We start from the raw sequence: 27671 nt of genomic DNA on the forward strand, positions 1-27671 counted from the left end.
TAAAACAAATGCATAGTTAGCTTGACAGAAAGTCTGGATGGGTCTGTCTCCTCTTCATGGGCTCCAGGCAATTTTTCACCCAGCTCTTCATCATTCAATTTACAAGTTCCAAGCGGATTTTCATTCCTGAGACACATATGTTTCTCCATTTACTAGGAACGCTCAGCTTTCATATGCATTAGACCAGTGGCTCTCAAACTTTTTTATTGGTGACCCCTTTCATATAGCAAGACTCTGAGTGCACCCCCCCACCCTTATAAATTAAAAACACTTTTTTATATATTTAACACCATTATCAATTCGGGAGGCAAAGCAGAGGTTGGGGTGGAGGTTGACAGCTCACAACCCACCATGTAATAACCTCACAACCCCCTGAGAGGTCCCAACCCCCAGTTTGAGAACCCCTGCATTAGACTAAGGCCTGGTCTACACTAGGACTTTAAATCGAATTTAGCAGCGTTAATTCGAACTAACCGCTCAACCGTCCACACCAGGAAGCCATTTAATTCGAACTAGAGGGCTCTTTAGTTCGAATTTGGTACTCCACCCCGACAGGTGGAGTAACGCTAAATTCGACATGGCTAGCTCGAATTAGGCTAGGTGTGGATGCAAATCGAACTTAGTAGCTCCGGGAGCTATCCCACAGTGCACCACTCTGTTGACGCTCTGGACAGCAGTCCGAGCTTCGATGCTCTGAGCAGCCACACAGGAAACGACCCGGGAAAATTTGAATTCCTTTTCCTGTCTGGACAGTTAGAATCTCATTTCGTGGTTGGACATCGGGGCGAGCTCAGCAGCACCGGCAGCAATGCAGAGCTCTCCAGCAGAGGAGTTCATGTAATCTCTGAATAGAAAGAGGGACCCGGCATAGACTGACCGGGAACTCTTGGATCTGATCGGTGTGTGGGGCGAGGAGTCTGTGCTTTCGGAGCTGCGCTCCAACAAACGGAATGCAAAGACCTACGAGAAGGTCTCCAAAGCCATGATCCAGACAGAGGATACAGCCGTCATGCAACGCAGTGCCACGTGAAAATCAAGGACCCCAGACAAGGCTACCAAAAAATCAAAGCGGCAAACGGACGCTACGGAGCCTGCCACCATTGCCGCACCAGTGACCATGGACTCTGATGATGGGACAGTGTCGATGGACAGTTCCTCGACGATGTTCACGGACGGGGAAGATGAGGAAGTGTTTGCGGAGGACGAGGCAGGCGAGAGCGCTTACAACGCTGGTTTCCCCGACAGCCAGGATCTATTCATCACCGTCATGGAGATCCCCTACCAACCCTCCCCGGCCATGAACCCGGATCCTGAATCAGGGGAAGGAGCAGTCGGTAAGTACTTTAACCATGTTAACTTTTATTCTTAATATAACAGGAATCTGAAGTGTGTGAGAAGGAGGTCTCTCTATATATGGTGATAGAAGAGAAATCCTCCTGGGAGATCTCCACGAAGCTCTCCTTCCGTTAATCAATAAGCATCAGCAGGAGGTTCCTGGGGAGAGCTGCCTTATTGGGTGCTCCGTGATAGCACCCTTTTCCGCGCGAGGCTTTCATGCGGTATTCAGGGAGCATTGCCTCCCCGAGCACGGCTGCATCGGTCCGTGGTTCGTGATAGAGAGCGCATGCTGCGTGAAATCTATCTCCTTCAGTGCCCGTCCTCACGGTGATCTCGCTAGGAGACTCATGCATCTAAGTAGTGGAATTACTGTTATGGTGCGCCTGGTCCAAAGTATTTTTAATAAATCCACGGACAGACAGCATAGCACAGACTCAGCACGCAGCTGAGTGACGAGCGTAACGGAAAGCCAAAGAATATAATGGACGCTCATGGAGGGAGGGGGGAATGAGGATGCAAGGTATCCCACAGTTCCTGCTGTCTCCGAAAAGTATTTGCATTCTTGGATGAGCTCCAAATGCTTCTAGGGTCAAATACAGTGTCTGCGGTGGGTCAGGGCATAGTTCGGCAATTTGCGCACACAACCCACCCACCACCAGAAGTGAAAGGGAAAACAATCCTCTCTTGACTCTTTTACATGTCACCCTATCTTTACTGAATGCTGCAGATAGACGCGATGGTGCAGCACTCAACACCAACATCCTTGCTCCCCCCATGCTATGGATGGCTGATGGTGCAATATGGCTGGTATCCGTCCTCATCATCAGCCTATTGGCACATGGGGCAGTGCAAAAGGACTGGTAACCATGCGTACTGGCATCTGTGAGGTCGATCAAGGGCGCCTGGCCCTAATTTTTCATGGTAGATGGTGCAGTATGGCTGGTAACCGTCCTCATCATTGCAACAGGGGGCTGAGCTCCATCAGCCCCCACCCTTCCTGTGTAAAGAAAAGATTGAATTGCCCCTGGACTAGCAGAGGGATGATGGGCTCCTTCATCCACAGTAATTAATGTCCTGCCTGGACTATCATTGCAGCTGGAGGCTTCCTTCCACTCATTTCTCACAAACAAGTCACTGTGTCTTATTCCTGCATTCTTTATTACTTCATCAAACAAGTGGTGGGACAATGGTATGGTAGCCCAGGAAGGCTGTGGGAAGGCCGGAATGAACAGGTGGTGTTGTTGCAGGAGCACCCCCTGTGAATAGCATACAGCTCCAAATTTATGCAGGATCGGATTTATGTGCTATCTGGTTCTATGATACAGTGGTTCTCTAGTACACTTGCCCATAATCTAGGCAGGACTGATTCTATTTTTAGATACCAAAAAGGAGGGATTGACTCAGGGAGTCATTCCCAATTTTTGCTTTTGCGCCCCTGGCTGCTCGGCCAGGGGCACTTATGACAGCACCAAATGGTGCAGTGCAAAAGGACAGGTAACCATGCCCATCTTATTACCATCTTATTACCAATTTATGGTATGGTAGATGGTACAATATGGCTGGTAACCATCTCTGCTGTCATGCAAAAGCAAAAGCATGCTGCTGTGTAGCGCTGCTGGACCGCCTCTGTCAGCGGCATCTAGTACACATACGGTGACATACACAAAAGGCAAAACAGTGTCCATGGTTGCCACGCTATGGTGTATGCCAGGGCAATTCTGGGAAAATGGGCTTGAAATGATTGTCTGCCGTTGCTTTCCCGGAGGAAGGAATGACTGGCGACATTTACCCAGAATCCACCGCGAAAATTATTTGTGCCCCAGCAGGCACAGGGGTCTCAACCCAGAATTCACAGAGACAGCCTAGACTCAGTTAATTGTTCGCAAAAATGTATCTTTGCAAGGAATTCACTCCCTGTTTCCCATCTCACAGCTTCCACTGTCTCCAGACCTGCCACAGCATCCCCCTCGCAGAGGCTGGCAAAGATTAGGCGGAAAAAGAAAAAGACAAGGGACAAGATGTTCGATGAACGTATGGGCTGCTACCTAGCCGAGACGGACCAGCAGAGCCAGTGGAGGGAGACCGTCTCTCTGTACCAGCGCTCACACAGCGAACGGGAGGAGAGGTGGCGTGAGTAAGACAAGCAGGCGACTCAAACAATGTTTGGACTAGTGAGGGAGCAAACGGACACGCTCAGGCGCCTTGTGGATGTTCTGCAGGACCGCAGGAGGACAGAGCCCCCCTGCAGTGTATCTGCAACCGCCCTCCCCCGCCACAAAGTCCCATACCCCCCTCACCCAAAATAACCAGAAGGAGGGGCGCCAGAGGCCGTGTAAACTGTCACTGCACCCCAGCAGAGTGCTCAAGTACCCAAAAGCTCTCATACCCTACATTTGCAGAAGTCGTTCCCTTCCGGACTCACACAAGTCCCAATCCCAGTTCCATCCCCTAAGTGTCTACTTAAGTAATAAAAATACTTTGCTGTTAATTACTGTTTCCGTCATGTTTTTTCAAAGAAGACTGTTTGAATGGGGGGCGTGGGGAAGGGGGTTGTTAATTGCATAGGACAGTCACCTTTCCCAGGGTACAGACACGGGGGCAGGATCAGCAGCGGGTCACACACACAGTGCAGTCAGTAGGCACCATGGTCGGTATGGGAGGTGGTTTCCAGGTTCTGTGTGGGTGGGGAGGATGTGACTTTGTAGCGGGGGAGGGCGGTTACAGATCTTATACAGCGGTCCTTGTCCTGGACCGCTGAGTCACGCAGCAGAGGAATCTGTATCCGTACTCCTCCGCCACAAGGTCACATATCCCCCCGCACACAGAATTCGAAAAAGAGGGATGGCAGGCTCCGTTGAAAGAAGCATTCCGGCACTGCGGACCGCTCTAGGAGCAGGAGCCTGTCATTTGTTGAGTTTAGAGGCGGTCTTTACATCACCGCACACCCTACCCAGCACAGTCTGCCTCCCAGTTTCAACCCTTTAACGCAAAGTCATGAATAAAGAAACCTTTCTTCAGTAACAATGGGACATGTATTTTATTTTTACACGTGTGTTGGAAGTGGGGGAAACGGGGTGAACGGGGTATGTAACCGAAGAGGAGAGTCACCAGTCAGTGGGTAAAGAAACAGGGGCAGGTTCAGCTTCTCTGTAAAGAAAATGAACAGTCACAGGTCACGCTGCTCGCTGGTATTTGAAGAGTTCCTTGTCGCTGTCCCAGGCGCCAGTATAGGGCTTCATGAGCAAGTGCATTAGCGGGCAGGCTGGGTCCCCGAGAATGACTTTAGGAATCTGCTCATCCACAACAGTTATTTCGTGGTCCGGGAAGAAACTACCTTCCTGCAGGCGTCTGAGCAGCCCACAGTTCCTGAAAACACACGCATCATGAACCTTGCCCGGCCACCCGACGTTGATGTTTGCAAAACGTCCCCTATGGTCCCCCAGTGCTTGCAGCACCATTGAAAAGTAGCCCAATTTCTCATCAGCTGACTGTGGAAGAGGTGGACGATAAAGTGCGAGGAGGAGAAAACGGCGATGATCGCAGCGGGCTCCATGCTTGCAGTGCTGTGGCGTCCGCGCTGTCACTGACCAGAAAAGTGCATGAACAGATTGCCCGCAGGCGCTTTCAAGGAGGGAGGGAGGGAGGTTGTGATTGACGGTTCAATGACGACACTTACCCAAAACCACCCTCGACACATTTCTCCCCCCAGCAGGCATTGGGGGCTCTACCCAGCATTCCAATGGGCAGCGGGGAGTGCGGGAACTGTGGGATAGCTTCCCACAGTGCACCGCTTCCAAAGTCGACGCTGGCCCCGTGAATGTGGACTCAGAAATTCGAATTAGTGTATTTAGTATGGATACACAAATTTGACTTCATAAGGTCGAATCCACAAATTCGAACTAAGTTGATTCGAAATAGTCTTGTAGTGTAGACAAGGCCTGAGACCTTTTATTAAAACAGGAACAGGCCCCCTTCTTTTCACCTGTAGGACCCATATCTCAGGAGCTTCTAAAAACCCTGTAATAGAATTTCCCTTAGTCCAAGCAGGCGCTCCTCATCCCAGTGCCGGGTGGCCATATGTCTTTGTTTCAGGTGATTCTAGACAGTAAGAAGGTGTTTCCTTTCATGATGCTGTTGCACAGTTCATTGACATGCTCCACACTGTCTTCCTGCTAAACCCTAATGGTGCAATCTGTTTTTGTGTCTCACTTCCAGATGGTTCAATGCTCTTCCTAGCAGCTGATCTAGCTTTCAATCGGAGGCATTCAATAAGGACCTGAACCTGCTTGCCTGTTTCAGGAAAAAAAATGTTCGGTGAAGTAGAAATATGCCCAGGTCACTCATTCACAATGGATGTCAATCTCTCTTAAGCGCCAAAGATCTGACTCTCAGTTTTTCACTTGTTCTGGTTTATTTTTGTTTCATGCAATGTTTGTGTCCTCTGGAGGATAAGTAGTTCCCCTGACCTACTGAAGGCCAGTGAGTCTGTCTTGGCTAAGGTTCTTAGGCTATTAGGAAGGGTATTATTGTCTTGGTAAGGGTAGGAAACAAAGCAAAGAAGATATTTCCAGGTATCAATAATGTAAGGTGTCCTTAGGGAAGTAAATTGGGTTTATTTCCACTGGGAAAGAGGAAGATTTTTAGGTGACCAGATAAGCACTGTAAGATATTTAGTAGTGAAGGACTGATACATTTATCTAGGTAAAGTCACAAGTGTTCATTTTGGTAAGGCACTTGGGAATGATGGGCCTGCTTTCTCAGAATCATAACACCTCAACCTTTGTACATTTACTTAAATCCCTGAGGTCAAAACCTCAGGCTTTTCCCCACTGATAACTTCTATAAAGTGGTTATGCATCAGCAATACAAAAAATCTGCATAATATTGCAAACAGTTTCTCTCTCTAGCTGCAGATATATTCATCACTGAAGCACCCGAGCACCTGACAAACGTTAAGAAATTGATCTTCACAACACTTTCACCTCAGGTGAAATGTTATTCCCATTGTACAGATTGAGAACTGAGGCCCAGAGAGGTTCAATGACTAGCTTAAGGTCACACAGGAAATCTGTGTCAGAGCTAAGAACAGAACTCCGACTTCCTGAATCCCAGCCCAGAAAACCAGCCTTCCTTCTACTGACAGCATGGAGACAAGAGTAAAACAAATTTATGTGCTATGAAGCCCTGGAGACCTGGTCCTGAGGCGCAGGGAGGCTGTTTCAAATGGCATTGTTTTGTTCTAAACCTCTGTTAACAAAGACAGTCCTATGAAGAGAATTGCAACTGGGCCACATCAAGCATGATTTCACTTTTCCTGTTTGGTGGATCAGCCCAACAGATTACTGTATTTGAGACCTACCATAGCAAAGGGTGATTGGTTTCTACCTAACAGAGGGATCAGATTTTCGGGAGAGCTCAATATCCAACAGCACCCAGTTATAGGCACCTACGTGAAGAAGCCACATTTTCAATTACATGAGTTGCAGCTGCTGCCACCTGAACTCTACTGAATGAACTAGCTGGATTTTCAGTTGACTACTCAGTGTAAGACTCACTTGAGTCCTCTTGAATGAGAGGGAAATGAATATATAATGTGAAGTCATGAAATACCTACCCTCTCTGACCTGATTTGCTCTCCCCTGTATCACTGTACATCTTGAACTGTAATAAATACAGACTGTACAGTACAAAGAATTCCTGTCACTAGACTGGTACAAATCCTGGATGCTGATTAATCCGAAGGTGATAGCTTCCTGGCACATGCCTGTTGTACTTATATGGATCCAATTATTGTTTTATTTATTAAACTCGACTGGGAAGCTTTGGGGGATCTTTACAATGTTTTTTTAATTAACATTATTTTTTTGGAACTCTCCACTTTGCACATCTTGTCACAACTAAACTTATAACACTATAATATATATTTCTCTCTCTCAAAAAAAAGAAAATAAAACAGTTCCAGAGCCCAAAGACTTACATAACCCGACAGGATTTATTTTACATCAATTAGGAGTCTGATTCCCTTGCTTCCCTGGGGATACAACAGAAGTAAATGTATTTATGTCTTTGGAATAGAACTGTAGGCGCACTCAACCCAGCAAAGGAATAGAGGTACAAAGGTGGCTTTACACAATCTTTTCACTTTCCTAAACTCAAGGCCATCCAACATCAAGCTAGTCCCCTAGGACAACTCAGAGAAACCTGAAGGCTGCTCCAACTTACATGAGCTGTCTACAAGCTTTTTATGGAAGTGTTCTATAGTAGATATGTAAATGTGGCATATGTAAATTCAGGTGGTGAGATACATATATGTAGCACCATCTGCTGGCATATAAGCATATGTAGCATTATTCATAAGCAGTAGGTTTAATAAAGGTGGTGATGTTATGCATTACAAACAGTTTCTCTGAGTGCAGCTCTTAACAGCTCCTTGGGCCTCGTCTACACAAGAACATTGCATTAATGTAACTAAATTGGTTTAGACATTAATTCAGTGCAACTCCACTATTATTTTAGCTTGAAGATGCCTTCTATTGAGTTAGGTTAACTCGATCCCAGTGGCCGGGATGCAGGGACCTTACGTCCTTGGATACGGATTGCATGGATATGTTTCCTGTGTCAGTCTCCAAGAATCAGGGCATCCCTAGCTCTGCATGCAGGGGTTATCCTTTAAGGGTTGGATAAGCCAGTTTAAAGCACCATTTTGTATCTGCAGAGCCCCAAAGGTGCCACTGCACAGGGGAACTTCTGGTATAAAACTGTTCACACCCATGTAACAACACCACAAGAGCTAAGTGAAGTCCTCTGCACCTTTTACATTTCGCTAATGACGCCCTTTCACATTAAAACTCAGATTATAGGTTTCTAGTTGCACCTAAGAGCAAGCTTCGCTGTTCTGTGCCTCCTGCACATGGTTAAGAGAACAACTGCGGAGGTGACCATTAAGGATGCACAAAGGTGACTGAGGCTAGAAATGGCCAAATATCTCAAAACATGTCCCAGGAATATTCTCTCAAATAAAATATTTAATTAACATCAACTTTGTTCACTGACCTTCTGTGTTCACTTCCCAGGAATAGCGAGTTACAACATACTATACGGAACAGTTTCTTCCTGACCCCCTGCAAGTGGTCCGTGCGTGTCTTGCAGCAGGGGGATCGGTTTCAACAGGTCACTAGCTGAATTTACATCAGTGGAAACTAAGCTTTCATATAAATTAGGGTTCCAGCAGAACTTTAGGGAGCCCCAGTAACATAGCTGTGACCCCCATTGACTTTAATAAGAGTTATACCCATGCAACTGAAGGCAGGAGTTGACCTGTTAGGTCTTTTGTAGACCATGGGACAAATTCATCCATGGGGTAACTTGACTGAACCCAATGGAGTTACATTGGGAATGAAAGTAAGGCGCATTCTGCTGTCACGCCAGTGTATATAAGGAATTAGTCCCACTGACATCAGCTGAGTTAGATTGGTGTAAACCCAGCATAAAATGAGACCTTAATAGGAATATTGGGACATACTGCCTGACTCAATCAGAGCCGGAGTCTATCTACACCAATATCCTGTTTCCAACAGACCAGAGCCATCTCACGCAGGAATGGTGGGAAGGAGGGCACCCTTAATGATGACTCCATCAGGCGGTCCCCTTTGTTTCGTCCAACATTCTTTACACTTTTGGGGAAGCTAGTGCCCTGAGAGCGAGCTAGAAAGGAGAAATCCCTGCACTCAAGGTAGCTCAGGCATGGGAGTGTTCCTGGGCTTTGTGCAAGGGAGAAAAGTTGAGAGAAGACTTCTTGATCCCCAACCCATGCATGGATCTGGCCTTAACATCACTCAGCTGTTCACATCAATGGGTTTCATGATTTGACCACATGGCTCCTCTGCTCCATTTTCTCCCCATGTTTTTGTCAACATTTTCAACACTTCAAGAGGTCTATCAGTGCCAGTGCACTGTGGCTTGCTGAACAGAGAAGCCTTCTCTGGAATTTGCTCACAAACAGCAAGTCAATCTGCTCTCCTGGATGATGGTAGACAGGGAATCCCTGAAGTGCACTCAGCTATCCTCTAGGGAAGATCTTGTTTAAGTCTAAAATAAACTGATGATTCTGTGGTTTATGATATCATGCAAGTCTTCTTTCCTATGAATTAAAACAGTTACCACTGGATGATGTGGTCATCTTTTAATCAACTCATGAGTTGGTTTTTTTCCACCCAGGTTTTCTAACATCCATGTACATGTCACCTTCTGGACCCTCTCAGGTTCTTGCTGACCCATTTAACGACTTCTACTGTGATTTTAGGGATACTGTGAGAGATTGTGGGCTCTCTTCTTCTAGACACTCTACAGTAATATGCATACAACTGGGAAAACACCCCTGACAACCATTGGCTGTCAGATGCTCCAAGCAGAATTAGCCAGAAGGCCTTGGTCACCCAATCTTAGAGGAGGTCTAGCTACACAGATGCCACTTGATGTGGGCCAGATTCTGGCTTGCCCCAGCACCAGGATCCCTCCCTCCCTTGTTCTCCTTGTTGGGGAACATCAACCCCACTTTTGACTAACTGCTGGAATGAAGGGGAAGGGCAAGTCTATGACCCAACCCCTGATCCGAGCCCCACTTTCTCATAGGGCGATAGAGCTATTGTTCTAGCATGCCCTTCCTAGGAACTGCCCCCAAGCCTCAACATACTGCCATCCGGCAGGTAGAGGGCTCTTAAGCAGAATCTTGTCCATAGCCTTGATGTGACCCATGGATCCTGGTGGTCAGCAGGTAGCACTGCAGTAACTGGTGCCAGAACTGCCCTGCCAGGGTGCAGAGAGATTCTCCTGCAGCAGAACCAGCTGGATGGCAGAAAGAGCTCAGAAGCTCTGCAGTGGGCCTCTGGCAGAGGCCTAGAGAGAGATGACTATACGTAGTGAGCCCAGGAAGAAGCTGGGAAAGACCTTACATCATCCTGTCTTGGAAGTGGTCTGGGGAGGCAGCAAGAGGTTGGCATAGTCAGGCCTTGGATGCTCTTAAAAGGGACTGTGGACCAGAACCCAGAGAGGGAGGGATGGGGCTCCCCTAGTGGCCCTCTGAGGAAGGCGATGTGGACATTCTCTGAGATGAGGGGCAAGGGCTACTGAAATCCCCCATACAAAAGGCAAAGACTAGTGAGTCTGGAGTCAGGCTGAAGGCTGAACTTGAGGCTGGCAGATGGTTGGACTCTTGGTTTACCCCAGAAGGGGTGGGACTGTGACACCCAGCTAGAAGAAGAGATGAACCATCAGCAGGCCTAAGTGGTCATTTGACAGAGACAACTGAGGGAGACAGCCCAGCAACGCCATGCCTGGCCATAAAGGGGAGCTCTGTGAGTGAGTCAAACTCTCACAGCCCCCTTTAGGGTTTCTGGTACCATCTCTGGAAGCATCTGGTACTTGCCTCTCTTAGAGGCTTAACTGTGGCAGGGCTGAGCCCCAGCACCTCTAGGTGTGGCAATTCATAACCCCAGCATCTCTGGGCTTGCCGCATCAGTTATGAAAGTTAAAAAGTTGCTCAAGCCTCAGCACCTAATTAACGGCTTGATCCCCAGCACATCTTTAACTACAAATTAAGCACAGGGGACAATGCAGGCCTATATAGAGCACTGGTCTCACTTGGTTTGTTAATTCTTGTGTTTTCAGGGCAATGAGCTGGTTGGGAGTTATCCAGCCACTCTCCCACTAGCAGTACAGTTATTCCATTCTACCCCTCCAGATTCCCACTGTTGCTTCAGGACATTTGTCCACATATTTTTAACATTAGCATTATAATCTAATAGTCTTTCTACCTTTTGGTATCGTTTCAGCAAAGACTTAGAAGAATAGCTTGATTTATTCTTTTTTTCCTAGGGTTATCACTCTGGCACTTCATTGTTCAGAGATAATTAGAAAAAGGCAGAATCAGTTAGCAAAAGCGTAAGCAGTTTTCCATACTGCTGCATTATTTACCTACTCTGCCTTTTCTCATCTGCCATTAATATTTAGCAATTCAAAAGCTATATTGGTTGGAGGAACCGAAGAATGTATTCAGTCTCTTACTGTCTTAAATGGGTTACGGGCCTATTTATTTTGTCACTAGTTAGCATAGTTATTGTGCCTAATTGTCCACTCTTACCCCAGTTTTATGCCAGAATAACTAATGACATCCACATAAGACCTTGCCATCACCCAACTACTCAAACACTCACATCTAGGGACAGTTAGCAACATTTCCCCAGATCTCAAACTGTCATGTTAATGCCCAAGACGAATGGGAGAAATCCTGGCTCTGTTCCAGTCAATAAAGTTTTGTCAGGAACTTCAGTGGGGTCAGGACTTGACCTGTGATCTCGTACTTTCCTGAAGTGGAACCTATCTGTATTCGGGAAGGGCTCTTAAGCATGAGGTTAAGCATATACTTTCATGTTTTCCTGAATCAGGGCCTTTGGTAGTCGGGCAACAAACCAAGCAGTGTTCAGTGGACTATTCCTGGCGGACAGAGCACTTCCACATCTACAGCACAGTTATCTGCTGCAATACTGCAACATCCGTCATTCTTCATTCAGCAGCACTTCCTGTGTAGCTGAATACAGGACTCTTATAGTTTACAGAGGCCCGGGGTTCTTTTTAGACAACCTACACTGAAAATTAAACACCTTTTTACACCTTGTGCAGTTCATTCATTGTCCATTCAACTGTGATCAAATGTGCAGGTGATAATACTTAACTGTTATATAGTACTTTTCAATAGGTAGATCTCCACCATTTCGCAGCTGAGGCAATGGAGGAACAGAGCAGTAAGTGATTTGCTTAAGATCACCCAGTAGAATAGCTGGGAATAAAACCCAGATCTCTTGAGCCCCTGGCCACTGCTCTATCCATTAGGCCACAGTGCCTCAAATCTGCCTTTCAAATTCCTCCTGCTAGAAGAGTAGTACCCTAGGGCTTAGTCGTGATTCCACTCATTTCCTTGGGTGAAAGGAAAACAATGGATGTGGGTTTCCTCTAAACAGGAATTAAGAGTGTGAATGCAAGTGGATCTTGGGCCTACCACATAGTGGGATTGCGACTTTCCTTTTAAATCCCCATCTTCTGAGGACCCTGCAAGGTAATTTAAGGTTGCATGTGATAATACAAGCACAATATGAAGTCCAGGGCATCTGTACAACAGTTTCCACCTTTAGTGTGGGCAATCATGCCTAGTGGTTAGACCCAGGGTCAGACTCAGGATCGCTCCGAGGTTCGTGGTCAGGACTGGAGTCAGACATCCATGCCAAGGATTGAGCCGCAGTTGGGGAACAGTGCCAGGGTTAAGCCAGAGTCCAGGTCCAGTACACCAGCAGGACAAAAGTAAACTCAGACAACTTTCTGTGCCTCCTTCTGACTTAAGTAGTGTATCCAGGCCAATTGGTGGGGCTGGACACCTGTTCTGATCGGGAGCTTCATGGGTGGAGCCTCTGGTGGGCCACAGTTCTGCTAGTCTCTTTCCCTGCTGGTTCCAGAGAGCAGACAGCTGGTGGTCGCCTGGTCACAGTTTGCGCACCCCTTCGGGACCTGTGGGCCAGGGTTCGAGACCTGCAATCCTTCATGCTAGTTTCCTAAAGGGGGACTGATAAGAATGTGCCTCTCCCTGTCTTTGAGATAGCTGCAGATATTCCCATCTCAGTGTGTTCAAGAGGGGAAAAAAATCTGCTTCAATTTAAACACCAGCCGGGCAGCTCAAATTCCACCAGATAAGAATGTCTGGGGGGGTGTCTCTCTAACATTACTGTATAAACTGAAGTAAACAGTATCTTCTTGGAGAACCATTTGGAACACATTTTAAGTGGAGAGGCTCCCAAATGGCTTGGCTTTAAAAAGCCTGCTTAGGCAGTAGCTGAAAGGGCAGCTTGGGAAAGAGAGAGTTTGTTAGCTTCCTTTGGTAGCAAAACTTCACAAATAATGGTTTTGAATGATATATAAGGTATGACAGGTCTCAGGAACCTCCATCAGCTGAGATTAGAGACTCTCCATGTGTGAGGTCAGGTAAATACTGAGCCATGATGAAGCCATAAAAATGCTACACACGCCTGGGATAAAGAGTGTGAAGCTGGCAGATCAGGTGCCAGCTCATGCCAAGGCTCCAAGGCAGAGGTGGGCAAACTAGGCCCACGGGACACATCCGGCCCATGGGACCATCCTTCCCGGCCCTTGAGCTGCCAGCCAGGGAGGCTATTCCCCGGCCCCTTCCCTGCTGTCCCCTCTCCCCCGCAGCCTCAGCTCGCCGTACCGCCAGCACTCTGGGCAGCGGGGCTGCAAGCTCCTGCTAGGCAGCATGGTGGTGTGGCTGGCTCCAGCCGGGTGGCGTGGCTGCCAGACATGCTGCTCTGAGCAGCATGGTAAGGGGGCAGGGGGTTGGATAAGGGGCAGAGGGTCCGAGGTTGGATGAGGTGGAGTTTCGGGGCGGGGGGCATCAGGGGCTGGGGTTGGATAAGCATAGGAGTCCCAAAGGACTTGTTAGGGGGCAGGAGTGTGGACAGAGGTCAGGGCAGTCAGGGGAGTGGGAGCGAGGGATAGGGTGGGGAGTCCCAGGAGAGAGTGGTCAGGGGACAAGGAGCAGGGAGGGTTGGATGGGTCGGGAGTTCTGAGGGGGGCAGTCAGAGGGCAGGAAGTGGGAGGGGGCAGACAGGCAGCGGGGGCCAGGCTGTTTGGGGAGGCACAGCCTTCCCTATCCGCCCCTCCATACAGTTTTGGAACCCCAATGTGGCCCTCAGGACAAAAAGTTTTCCTACACCTGCTCCAAGGTCTCTACTGAACACTGGCAAGTACATAGCTGGAAGCAGCCGGGCTCACCTGTGTGTTACTATTGCTAAGATAGGTATTAGAGTTATAAAAAGATGTTGAGTCTTTAATGCATGCAACAACTTGCAAGCATCTCTCACTTATAATAGCCACAGCCCATGCTATTTAAGTGTTGCGCTAACTGTAAATCACCAGCCTGGAGAGAGGCATTAATGTCTGAAATACACTTTCCACTGGGAGGTCTTATCTCCTGCCCAACAACGTAAGGCCCATCAAAACCAGACAAACCATTGTGGAACATCAGAAGACAAAAGACTGTTGATTGCTCCCCCCATGCCGTGAAGAGAAGACGTGTGACTGAATTCCTCACAACAGCTGAATTAGCAACTCTAAGCAGAAGCGGGAAGGACTAAAAAGATCTAACAGGGGAAAACTGTATCTCTTCTACTGCTTGGACTCTGAGGAAATGTCTACACAGCAGCTAGACACCCGTGGCTAATTCTGGTTTGCAAGAATGGGCAGCAGGTATCATAGGCAAAGCCTCCCCCTAACCCACGCCATGGCCCTTGCCCACAGCCCAGCCCATGGCCCATCCTGGCTTCATCTCTACCCTCTCCCCCTGAAGCTGGCAGGGGCTCAACTCGGGCTGGTGGCCTGGAGCTGGCGCTCAGTTGCCAGTCCACTTCAGCCAGTGGCCCAGGGTCAGCCCAGCACTCAGATCAGCCCGGCACCCCGGGGAAGTATGGCCAGGGCTCCTCCGGCTGCAGTGGGGGTGGGTGCTTGAGGCTCTGGTGGGTGAGGGGGGGCAGAAGGGGCAGGGCCAGGGGGGCTAGCCTCCCCAAAGGGGGCATTCACATGCCACCCATGCTTGCGGAGATATTTCACTGCTTTGTAGATGTCTGGGCTTGGGCTGGAGCCCAGATCCAAGGACCCTGTGAGGTGGGAGGGTCCCAAAGCTCAGGTTTCAGCCCGAGTCCGGAAGTCTACACAACAATGAAAGAGCCCTGCAGCCCAAGCCAGAGCCGGCTGGCATGGGCCAGCCACAAGTTTTTCTTTGCTGTGTAGACATACCCTGAGTGGCAAGGATTACTTAACATAAGCAAAAGTTCCCAGTGCTTGGCCTGGGTTAGCCTTAAAGGCCATATAGAGTTTGCTTATTATAGAAGCTTTTATTATCTTTTGAGATTTAAGACTGGAACTCATTTGTGTGCATATATGTTTACCTGCTTTCACTTTTAAATAATTCTCTTTCTTTTTCTTAAGTAATATGTCTGTATTATTGTATTGGCTACAAGCTTCTTTGGTGTGAGATTTAAGGTGCAATCAACCTGGGGTAAATGACTGGTCCCCTGGGACTGGGAGTAACCTGAATATTGCTGGGATTTTTGGAATAAGGAACCATCTATCACAAAGGCAAGCTTGCCTAGGTGACAAGACAGATCAGAATAGCCAAGGTGACTGTCTGTGACTCCATGGTTAGGCTGTTATGGTGCTTGGAGGTGCTCACACTTGATACTTGGTTGGTGAAACCTAATACAGAATTTACAACCAATCTGGGGTTTATGCCCTGCTTCTGAGGCTGGTACTCATGCTCTTAAGCCACTGCAGGACAGCTTGATACAGGGTGTCCCTAAGAAGGATCTGTGTGGAAACTGAGCCTCTGAAGAGCTCATCTGATTATTACGGGACAGCAAAGTCTGGATAGGACTGGTTCTGGTTATGAGAATTGGTGTAAACTAGAAGTACATGGGAACTAGTCTGAGAATGTTTGGGCAACTCTGAACACAGGGTTAGTAAGAGGCTTTTCTGTGACTATGTCAAGGTACCTTTGAACTTTGCAAAGTTGCCATCTTGATTTACCCAATTCTGGGAAGTTTTACCTTTGAAAAGGGACATCATATGCTTAGAAGGTGATGACTGGCTCATATTCCAGTGTCAGATCTTCTAGGGCCAGTTTCTGCTTCCCCTTATTCAGGCTCAATAGTACCTCCACAAACAGCCCCAATAAAGCCAAGGAGGTTACTTATGGAGGAAGGTGTTGCACAACATGAATAAGGGGATCAAAACGTACCCCATAAGTGAACAATATGGCTGAAGTGCAAATAGCTGGAATCCACCAATCTGACACTGTAATGCCTGATTACAGGAATAATAATAATAAAAAAAACATAGGCAGGAATTTTTAAAACTAATACAAGATCTCCAAATGTTCATGTCAAGGTCTTTTAAAAAGTGGACGTTAAAGATTTATTGTTTTCCTTTGAAAGTGAGCTCAACCAAGCAGTAAGTTACAGGAAGGGAGATATTGGATTTGCTGAAAATTATTTGGGGAGAATGAAACAGGCAAGTAAGACGACTCACCAGTTAGGAATGCTGTGGCTGTCATTGCAGCCAATTCATTAATGTTAACTGGGGTCTCTGAAGGAGGGAGTTAGATGCTCAATTTTCTTGGGCTGTTTTCTAAGTGACACCCATTATAACCACCTCATCTCTTCAGCACCAACATATTAAGGGGCCATTTGTTACCACCAGAGGTTATACAATCTACATCTGTGAGTTCTTGACCTCAGGGCTGGTCAAAGGTAAAGTTTTACTATGTTTGGATTAAGCCAGATCATCTACATAAGGCTTTGTTGTCGTATCAGTGCAGTAAGAAAACTGCAAACACTCAAGCTTATTTCTCACACAAAGAAATAAGTCAATATTTGTCTCACACAAATTGAAAGCGGTTACAGTAAAGCATTTCCTCGGATGCTACAAAGTTTGAATTGCTTCTGTATGCCAGGTAATGTTTGGTACCCATCGCTTCTGCACTATGTGATGTGAATTTAAGTAAGGTTCTGTGCACAAGATAGATAATGCAACGCCTGCATCCAGGCCAAAGAGAATCAGGACCAGATAAGTTCTCATATAAGCATGAAACAGAGCAAAAATTGCTTTCTTCCATTGCCTTACAATGAAGGGTGATTCATAAAGCATCAAACTAACCAGAGCAGTCACGTGCTCAGTGAATATCACTCTTTGCTGGGATGAAAGTGACTGTCACCAGGAAACAAAGTCATGCAGCACACGGCAGCCTGCCTACTAACCAGCAGTGCAACACATAAGCACATCATGTCAGTACTCCACTGGTTACATATTCCTAACAGGCTGGATTGGAGCTACCTCCAAAACAGCTATGCAGCAGTCCTTCAACAAAACTAACCCATGAGTATGACTGTTGAGTGCAAGAGACAGAGCATTTTTAGAGGCAGAACCCCAGCAGTGGACGTATTCCCAAAGGAGATGAGTTGGAGTTTAACCCTGACCACATTCTGGTTTAAATGCAAGACCTACCATCTTGGAACAGCCTTTACATAATAATGGCATCTTCTCAGGACTCAGCCACTATTGTGGCAAAGAAACTGAAGGCAGGAAAGGAAGAAATAAAGAGAAAGAGGAAAGACACCCTAGTATGTACATTGAGAACAAATGAGGCTGTGAGAGCATTGCTGAGAGTGCTGTCTTTGGGACCAGGTACAGCAAAACACAGAAGCCTGTGTTTTTAAGCCCATTTCAATTCAGCAAACCAGTTCAACTTGTGCTTACTGTTAGTCATGTTAAGTCCCATTTAAGCAAAGGGCATTAAAACATCTGTTTAAAGTTATTTTTGAATGATATACGAGGTTTGACAGGGATACTTTCTTGAATTGGGACTTAATTGTTCCACACTTACTAAAAAAACAAAACAAACCCTCACACACACCCCGACACACCCAACCTTAGACTGACAGAACCTCCTCATTTGCGCAGGCATCAGGCACACACTTCCTGGTTTGCCTAGGATAGAAAGTCCATGCAGTTGGAGATGTTATTACTTGTAGCCATATCTGGGATCCTGAGCTGATTTAACAAGACTTTGGCTAATGAGCATCATGTCTCAAAACTCTGAAGACAGAGTGTTTCATGTGATCCAGGAGTCAAGGCAGTCCACTGATTTATCATAACTACAGTTGGATTTTAAAGGCTTCTTACTACCTCTCTGTGTCTCATTACTTGTGTCTCTCAGCTGTGCCCCGTTAAGTGATTTCTGATAGGTACGGGGTACATTTTAACCTGCACCTCAACCTCCACCTAACAGACAGGCTGGCGTTTGATCCCCTCTGTGCATGGGCCATCTCTACATCAGCACAGAGACATGAGACACACATTCAAGTGCTTTTGTTATTCAGAACTGAACAATGAAGAACCTGCTATTCCTATCCCATTGAAGTCAGAGGGAGAATCGCCCTTCAGTAGGAGTACTATTGAGGGCAAAAAGAGGAAGATTTCTCCTTTCAAAACAAAATAGGTCAAGTCTTCTTAAGAAAGCCAGGATGTGGGGAAGCAAAGAGATACACCAATACAGATGCCAATCACCCACACTAACCTTACGAGATTAATATTTGATCTTAATATTTAACTGGGGGAGATGGGGTGGAATTACACCTGCCCAGTAAATCACACTTTCAGATGAAGGAACTTCACTTGTTTTCCATTTCCAAAATCCCCACAGTCTCTATTTTACATTATGGACTAATGAGCTGAGACATTTCCAATTTAGAAGACTGGAAGAGTGATACTACAGTGCAAAGATAGCTGCCTGACACACTAATTTCCAGAGGTTCTTTCACTAACTCCTGAAGATCCCAGCTTCCATCCTTTACCAACTGATTTCTGAGCTGAGATTTGGAGGAGAATTTAATGGCCCCTACGGAGCATAAGGACTGGGCTGCCCCTTCTGTTTGATCCTGCCTTTATCTCACACTGCACGCAATATTAAAATAAGGAGACATGAATGAACATGAACACCTCCTTGGAAATAAGTGAGCCATAGTGTCTGTGACAGATGCTATGGATATATGGACTATGCAAAGACTATTGTATCAACCTCATGTGTGTTATATGGGTCCTTATGGTCTAAAGGATGTATTCTAGCTCAATGGGGAAGTTACAGGATTTCCTACAGGAACCAAAATCATTAGGGGCTGGGAAGGGAAAAGAGTGATTAATACAAATCTCTAAGCAGGTAACAAATCTGAATAAGCCCCATCTCCTGAAGGAAGCTGCATAATCTGGTTTGACTTGATTAAAGAGGCCTCGCAAACAAAGAACTGGAAAGTATATAAACTGACCATCCTGAGGGAGGGACACACACACCTGACATGAGGGCCAGATAGACTTTGAAACCTGAGAGGGTCTCCATGTGGAAGATGGAGAACACCTGGTAAGTCAGACAGGCATATAAACTGTTTATTGTTTGTAAGACACATTTTCTCTGTAATGCTTTTGTTCTGAGGAACTACTCTCCTTTATCAATAGACTTGGAAGGATTAGATTTTTAATCAGTAAATGTCAATAAACATCAATTGCACAGTACACACACAAACAGATGATAAAATATTTGTCGATAATCAAAACTTACAGATAGCATTTTCCTTTCTTTGCCTGCTTGAGAACTTTAAAGTTTGAATTAAGATGATTTAATTTGTATATTTTGACATGTGATGTTGACAATTTGCATGGTAACACTTATAAAGCTTTAACTTTTTGAATTTTAATCTCCACTGTCACTAAATAAATTATTGTCAGAGTTCCTCATTGCCTCATGCCCCAGAAGTTCCCACAACCATAAAAATTCAAAGTCAATAAAAATTGGAAACTCATACATTTAAAGCCCATGATTTTGCACAACTTGAAATTTTAATTGATAAAAATTTTAAAAAAGGGCTTAAAAAGCACACAGATATTTTCCATCAAAGTTATATATAAAAAAAAATCACATTCTGCCAAGCCTATTTATGAAGGCTGGCTGATCACTAGTTAGTCCTGTCATTGCCCTGAGTGAACAAAATGGCAGCTGTTGAACTAAAGTGAGACTGGCTGAGGCAATCACACTGAATTACAGGAGTCTGCACGTCTCAAGTCTTGAGAGTGTGAATACCAACAGCCTGCTCCTAAGAAGCTTAGTGGGCTTCCCTCAAGCAGGCCAGGAAAGGTTCATAAGGGAAGTTATCTCAAGAACTGTGACAGCTTCAACCAAGGCTAAAAAACAGCGTTAAGGAACATTTGCACAGAAGAAGAGATACAGTAACTAGGTGTCATTCTGTGACACAGTGCAGCCCATGGTACCTAGTACCATATGTCCTGGTGTTCAACATATCTGCATAGATGCTCTGAGGGGGAAGAAAAATGTTCTGGCCTCTTAGCAGAAATTACCAATAAAGGAAGTCAGTGAATTGAAGTTATAGTGGTTTTGTGATGTGGGGCAGCAGTGTGTGACTGTCATAAATTGTTTATACCCCCCCCCACTTCTTTCCCTCTGTAAAAGGAGCCAATTTCTCCTCAAAAGATATTCTGTACTAAGAGTAATTTTTTTTTGCCAAAATGGCACCAATTCACAACAAAAATGTGACAAAGCCTGAATTATGAGCAATTTCCTATTTCATTAGGAATACTTTGCACATCCCTAATGTGGATATATTTCTACTTAAAAACAACAACAAAAGCAAGATCATGTGATAGGGCACTCACCGACTGAGTGCCTTCTAGCAGCTGGGTGCGTACTGCAGCCCTTTTCTTGTCTCTGGTGCCCCCTGTAGGCGGTCAGCTGACCGTGGTGGGTTTTCCATGGCTTGGCCGGAGGGCCACACCGAAGTCCAAATGAACCCCTGCCAGGGTGATACAGAATCCAATAAGCGAACAGTCCCATTGCCTTCACTAGGGTCTTCAGCCTGGCTCTGGGCCCTTTAAATACACTCCTTTGCTCAGGCTCTCAGATAAGCCTGGTCGCATTCTTGGGGTTTATCCAGTGTGGCCATGGGCCTGCCCACTACTTAAGGCTCTAAACCGACACCCTACACACAGCTGCCACATGCTGCTCAATTTCAGTTCCTTGCTGCTTCTTTCCACCTAGCCCCTTTTAGCATCACCTTTAGCTCAGGGTTAAGGTTCTTAGGTCCTCTCTCTCTCCCAGCAGCTCCTTTTATCTGAGCCTGCTGGGCTGTGATTGGAGGCTTCCACAAAGCCTCCCTAGGCAGGCCTAGAGGACCCACCTTTGCTGCTCCTTTCCTGTCACTTCACTGTTTCCTGGGAGTGGGTGTAGGAGGACTGCAGAGCCTCCTGTAGAGAGCCACAACAGCCAGCGACACCCCCTCACAGACCAGCAGCTCATCTTAGACAGGCTGCAAAACAGCTATCAGCTGATTACAGCTTTTAGTGCCTCTCCACCCAGGGTGAATTCAGTGAGAACAGAGATGAAAGCCCCTATATTTTATTAACATTTCCATGCACTGCATGGTGCTCCCTTTACACATCTGATATGAAGTTTCTTCTTGCGAGGACGAGGGAAGACCTTCTGTTCTTCTCCCTAAAGCCCTCAGGGCCTGATTCCATAGCTCTGTATCTTGTGTGGTTTTACACCAATGCAACATGAAGGCTTTATAACCCTTCTGTTTTGGTAGTTTTTCATACACCCTTTGCACTCCCTTTGGAAAGGGCTCCAGCTGGTGCAGGGTTGAGGATCAGAGACTCACTAATTTCTTTGAGGGCCCCCTTCTCCTTCCACTAGCTTTACTGTGGTGTAACTTATCTTCAGTGGAGTTACCACTGATTTTAAAGCCCTGTAATTTAGAAGAGAATCAGGCTCTCTCTTAGATAGCTATGCCTACTTAACGTGTGGAGGCATCACCCTTCCATATATCTTATTGTATACATACATCATATCCACATAATCCATCTGCCACTGTCTGGAAGTGCACAGGGACTCTTATCTGCCAGAACAAGTAATCCTGTCATGGGATTATAGTGCTTCACTCCCCCAATCCCCAAATCTTTTATCCAAGAGATGCAGAGCCCCGAGAAATTATTTTCTGGGAGACACCTAATCCCTAGAGTAGTTTGCATTGCTTATACTCCCCAAAAATCATTTTCATATGGGTATTGGATGCTGTGGTAAACCTTCCATCTGCCCTTGTGGATATTCCTATATTCATCCAGATACAAGGCCTAAAATTTGGGGGATTATCAGTGCTTCAAGTTTGTTCCTCATTTGTACTTCAGACAAGAGAGAAACAGAAGGAGCATGCCATACAGGAAGCCTGGTTTATGTATAAGCTTTATGTTTACATTGTAAACTTGGCAGTAGAGGACTCTGTCTTCCTCTGTCCTTAAAATCCCACACCACATAGTACAACAGCATAGCACATACCGCACTCTAGTATCTTCTGCCATCCCCTAGGCTCTGTATTGGTCCTCTACTGTCCTTCTGCCAGGTCAGCCACCCGAGCCCTTCCAACTGGAGTGCCCCCTGCTCTTCCACATGGGAACCTACCAGACACTCTGCTGGAAGTCCATCCCCACCAGAGGAGCATCCCTCATTCCCTCTGGCCCTCTTCCTGTTCCCCTGGCTCCAGCTCTCCAGCATGGAGAAATCGGGGGTAAGCTCCTGCCTCCAGCCCTCACTGGCCATGGCTCTTTGGCTCAGGGAGTTAAGCAGGCTAGCTCTTCCCCTGGCTTCCTAACTATTCCCCCATAGAGAGCTTTCTGCAGCTCTCCACAGACACTTCCTCCAGCCTTTTGACTCCCAGGCAGTTCTCTCCAGCCCCTTTTCCTGTCTGAGGCTCCCTGCCCTCAGGCACTCGCCCATTCACACAGCCCAGGTGCCCTCTCTGAAAACCCACCTAGGAATAAGGTTGCCACCTGTCTAGGTTTTCCCAGGATCATCCCTTTTTTGAGGTAGCTGTCCTGGGAAATCTATAAGTCACTTTTTTGGTACCTCAATGGTGGCAACTCTAGTTAGGAAGGAACCAATGAGTTAAAGGTGCAGTGACCTCTTTCCTCTTACAGTGTCACCTTGTGACAAGATCCTCCTGCCCCTCTTGGGCCAGTCCTCAGACCTACCTCAAACTCAATAGTTGTTGTGCCAGGGCTTTTACACCAGTTCCTTGGGGGTAGATAGGGGAACCCAGACCCACCCTCTGCTCTGGATTTCAGCCCAGGGGCCCTGCATTAAGCAGCTATGTTCTGCTCCTTTAGATATACTGCTGTTTCCCTGGGCCACTTCCTACCTCCAAGCCACTCCTTGTACTATTTCCCCATAGCCTATAGTTAATGCAGCCTCTGCTCTGGTTCTCAGGCCTCTTCCTAGGTCCTCTCTGCTCCTTGTTCTTCTCCTGAAAGGGCAACCCAGGTTCTGCCTCTTGCCCATTTTCCAGGAACTAATTCCATCCATCTAGCCTAGCCCTTCCTACAGAGGAAGAGAAAGCAAGCACTACTAACCTCTTCTCACATGGGTCTCCTACGTTTTCATCTCTCTGTGTGCAGTTCTCCCTGACTTTCCACAGCTGGGATCACTAATTGTAACTAGTCCACAGCTGGGTCAGCTGGGAAAGTTAATGGCTAGAATAAAAGACAAGTCTCAGCTCTACTTCCCTTAAAGGGCCAGCCGGTGTGTGACACACACCTGATCTACTCACCCCCCAAAAAACAAATAAAATAAATAAATAGGTACCTGAAATGAACAAACCAACGCAAACAAACCAAACATAGCAAAAGCCACATATTTACTCCTCAAAGGGTGAAATGCCAGGCTCTCCATGAGGAGTACAAGGGGCTTCCCTGTTGCTCTAGATTTCACAATGAAGGCACTCAGATGCTGAGGTGATGGGCAGCTCTATAGCACCCTGAGAGAGAGAGAGAGAGATCTAAATATGATAGAAGGAGACAGCCACAAGCAGTGGGACTCAAAAGGCTTTATTAGTATCTATCCAAGTGGCAATCAGGCTGTTAGCCCAAAAACATATAGGAATCTTTTAAAAAAAATGTTCTAAGCCCAAGAATAGCTATTCTCCGTGACAACGAGAAAGGAAAATGTATAAGCTAAAATAAGCTCTCGGCCTTTTCTCCTTAACAATTAGCACTGGACTAAAGTTTCACTCAACATTTGGCAGCCGGCACCATTTATCCTGAAATCTCAAAAGAGGCTTTCCAGACCTAATTATTTCTGTCTGATCTCTTAATAGCAGGGGGAAAGGCAGCATTCTATCCCTCCCACCTATTATTTTTTCTTCATTTTCTAATAGGATCCCCGTGGGCTGTATTACCCTTGCATTCTGCTTTTTATGCCTATCATACATTTAGTAAGAGGGACAATCTTTGAGAGACATTGAAAAGGTATTTATTGCAATTTCAGATTAATTTAGGAATTTGCACATATGCCGTATTTACTTGGTGTGTCCAGCACTCATGTTTGGCATTTAATAACTGAGTAAATGAGATATATCTATGTTGTATCAGCCAGGCAAGGTACTAACAAACTTCAACAGGACTTTATTTTTAAAGTGGAAACCTCTTTACCGAGCTGCTGCTGCACCCTCTGTAACTCTCACTCTGCCTCCTCAACTCCTCCCCCTCCTTCCTGTTTCCTGTGCTTTCAGACTCCCAACAGCCAGTGCTCCCACTTCTAATAATTACAAGCAACAGCTATTTCCCTCCTTATTGCTTACCAAGCTAGTAAGAACTAACAGGTGTATATTGGATTGTTTCTGGGGCTGTATTCCATTGCTCTGTTATATGGGGTTCTATACACAATAGGTAAGGACCTTTATTCTTTAGGGGTTTATGTTGTATTAATTATCCAGAAAAAAACTGATGACACTAAAGGTTAAGGCTTGGCTTGCATTTTCAACAACAAAAAAACCCAGATTGCCCATATCTAGTAACAACGTTGCCCTACAGTCCAATGTAATAACATATGCTGCCAGCTCAGATAAACATAAGGGACTATGAAGATCCCAGCTAAGATGCTGGCGTTTTCGACCCTGCCAGCCAAAGGAGTGAGTGGGAGGATGTATATACCTACAGCTGCCGCATCCAAAGTAAATCCAACCTCCTTCATAGCCCCTCTGCTTCCAGGCTGCATCTGCGCTGATGTTATTTCACACAGCAATCGGTAGCCACAAAATCACCTTGTGAATATCAAAGGAGACGGTGCTGTCCATTTTTCTCAAGGAATGCAAAGTATAGCAGAACATCCTGAAAGGAAAAACCAAGATAGGACTGTGTGGTTGTGGCTTGGAAACTTGGAATCATACTTGTGGTTAATGTCCATTGCCAATGTTTCCACACTTGTGAGGATGACCATTTTTGTCTGAATTCTTTTCAAGTCCCTAGATGTAGCAGGCAATACACCAAGGCTCAGAAATAAACAAAGGGCTAGTGGAACATTTAGGGCCATATAGTGCTCTTCATAAGCAGTGGAACTCCCAGTAATATTAATGGTAGCTGCATGTGTAACCTACTGGAGAGGGAGTTATAGGTCCCCCGTGTGCCAATACACGGAGAACATGAGTTGGTACAGCACTTTGACCCTTTAGCTCAAGTTGTAGCAGCTCATGTGTTAAGGTCTAGAAGTTCCTGGGTCATAGAGTCATAGACATTAACGTGAGAAGGGAAAAGCAGCAAAGAGTCCTGTGGCACCTTATAGACTAACAGACGTATTGAAGCATGAGCATGAGCTTGCATCCGACGAAGTGGGTATTCACCCACGAAAGCTCATGCTCCAATACGTCTGTTAGGCTATAAGGTGCCACAGGACTCTTTGCTGCTTTTACAGATCCAGACTAACATGGCTACCCCTCTGATACAAGGTCAGAAGGGATCATTATGATCGTCTAGTCCAGAGGTGGACAAACTACAGCCTGTGGGTCACATCCTGGCCGCGGGACCGTTCTGCCGCCGGCACAATGCTCTGGGCTGTGGGGCTGCGAGCTCCTGGGGTAGCGCAGCGGCAGAGCCCGGCCTGACCCAGAGCTCTGTGCTGCGTGGTGTGTGGCTGGCTCCAGCCAGGTAGCACGACTGCCTGTCCTGGTGCAGGCATGCCACCAGCGCTCCAGGCAGCACGGTAAGGGGGCAGAGAACGGTGGAGGGGGGTTGGATAGAGGGCAGGGGAGTTTGGGGGGTGGTCAGGGGCCAGGGTGTGGATAGGGGTGGGGGCGGACAGAGGGTAGGGGGATTGAATGGGGGTGGGGATTCCGGGGACAGTCAAGGAGAAGGGGTGGCTGGATGGGGCAGCGGGGGGCAGTTAGGGCTGGAGAGTCCAGGGGCGGTCAGGGGACAGACAGCAGCGGGGATGGATGAGGCAGGAGTCCCAGGGGGGCTGTCAGGAGGCAAGAAGCAGGGGGAAATCAGATAGGGGCGGGGGCCAGGCCACACCTGGCTGATTGGGGAGGGACAGCCTCCATACAATTTCTGACACCTGATGCGGCCCTCGGGCCAAAAAGTTTGCCAGCCCTTGGTCTAGTCTGACCTCTTGCACAATGCAGGCCACAGAATCTCACCCACTCCCGCAACAAACCCCTAACCTATGTCTGAGCCACTGAAGTCCTGAAATCGTGGTTTAAAGACCTCAAGGTGCAGAGAATCCTCCAGCAAGTGACCCGTGCCCCATGCTGCAGAGGAAGGCGAACCCCTCTCCCCCCCCCGGGCTTCTGCCAATCGGCATGCCCTGGAGGAAAATTCCTTCATGACCCCAAATATGCAATCAGCTAAACCCTGAGCATGAGGGCAAGACTCACCAGCCAGACACGCAGGAAAGAATTCTCTGTAGTAACTCAGATCCCACCCCATCTAACATCCCATCACAGACCTTTGGGCATATTTACCACTAATAGTCAAAGATCAATTAATTGCCAAAATTAGGCTATCCCATCATACCATCCCCTCCATAAACTTTTCAAGCTTAGTCTTGAAGCCAGATATGTCTTTTGCCCCCACGGCTCCCCTTGGAAGGCTAGTCCAGAACTTCACTCCTCTGTTGGTTAGAAACCTTCGTCTAATTTCAAGTCTAAACTTCCTGATGGCCAGTTTATATCCATTTGTTCTTGTGTCCACACTGGCACTGAGCTTAAATAATTAATCTCCCTCCCTGGTATTTATCCCTCTGATATATTTATAGAGGGCAATCATATCGCCCCTCAGCCTTCTTTTGGTTAGGCTAAACAAGCCGAGCTCTTTGAGTCTCCTTTCTTAAGACAGGTTTTCCATTCCTCGGATCATCCTAGTAGCCCGTCTCTGTACCTGTTCCAGTTTGAATTTATTCTTCTTAAACATGGGAGCCCAGAACTGCACACAGTATTCCAGATGAGGTCTCACCAGTGCCTTGTATAATGGTACTAACACCTCCTTATCTCTACTGGAAATACCTCGCCTGATGCATCCCAAGACCACATTAGCTTTTTTCACATCCATATCACATTGGTAGCTCATAGTCATCTTGTGATCAACCAATACTCTCCCCCTCTGTTACTTCCAACTGATAACTCCCCAGCTTGTAACAAAAATTCTTGTTATTAATCCCTAAATGCATGACCTTGTACTTTTCACTATTAAATTTCATCCTATTACTATTACTCCAGTTTACAAGGTCATCCAGATCTTCCTGTATGATATCCCGGTCCTTCTCTGTATTGGCAATACCTCCCAGCTTTGTGTCATCTGCAAACTTTATTAGCACACTCCCACTTTTTGTGTCA

General features: G+C 46.6%; 1 long non-coding RNA gene across 2 annotated transcripts in view; it reads right to left on the reverse strand.

The window, feature by feature from the left end:
• Positions 1-27671, reverse strand: part of LOC123352702 — a 58810-nt gene that overhangs the window by 26401 nt on the left and 4738 nt on the right. For both annotated transcript variants that reach the window (XR_006574259.1, XR_006574258.1), the window contains exon 3: positions 20674-20810. This is a non-coding gene — a long non-coding RNA (uncharacterized LOC123352702). The remainder of the gene's footprint in view (positions 1-20673; positions 20811-27671) is intronic.

Source organism: Mauremys mutica, chromosome 18 (genome assembly GCF_020497125.1).
Source record: "Mauremys mutica isolate MM-2020 ecotype Southern chromosome 18, ASM2049712v1, whole genome shotgun sequence".
Taxonomy (NCBI): domain Eukaryota; kingdom Metazoa; phylum Chordata; order Testudines; family Geoemydidae; genus Mauremys; species Mauremys mutica.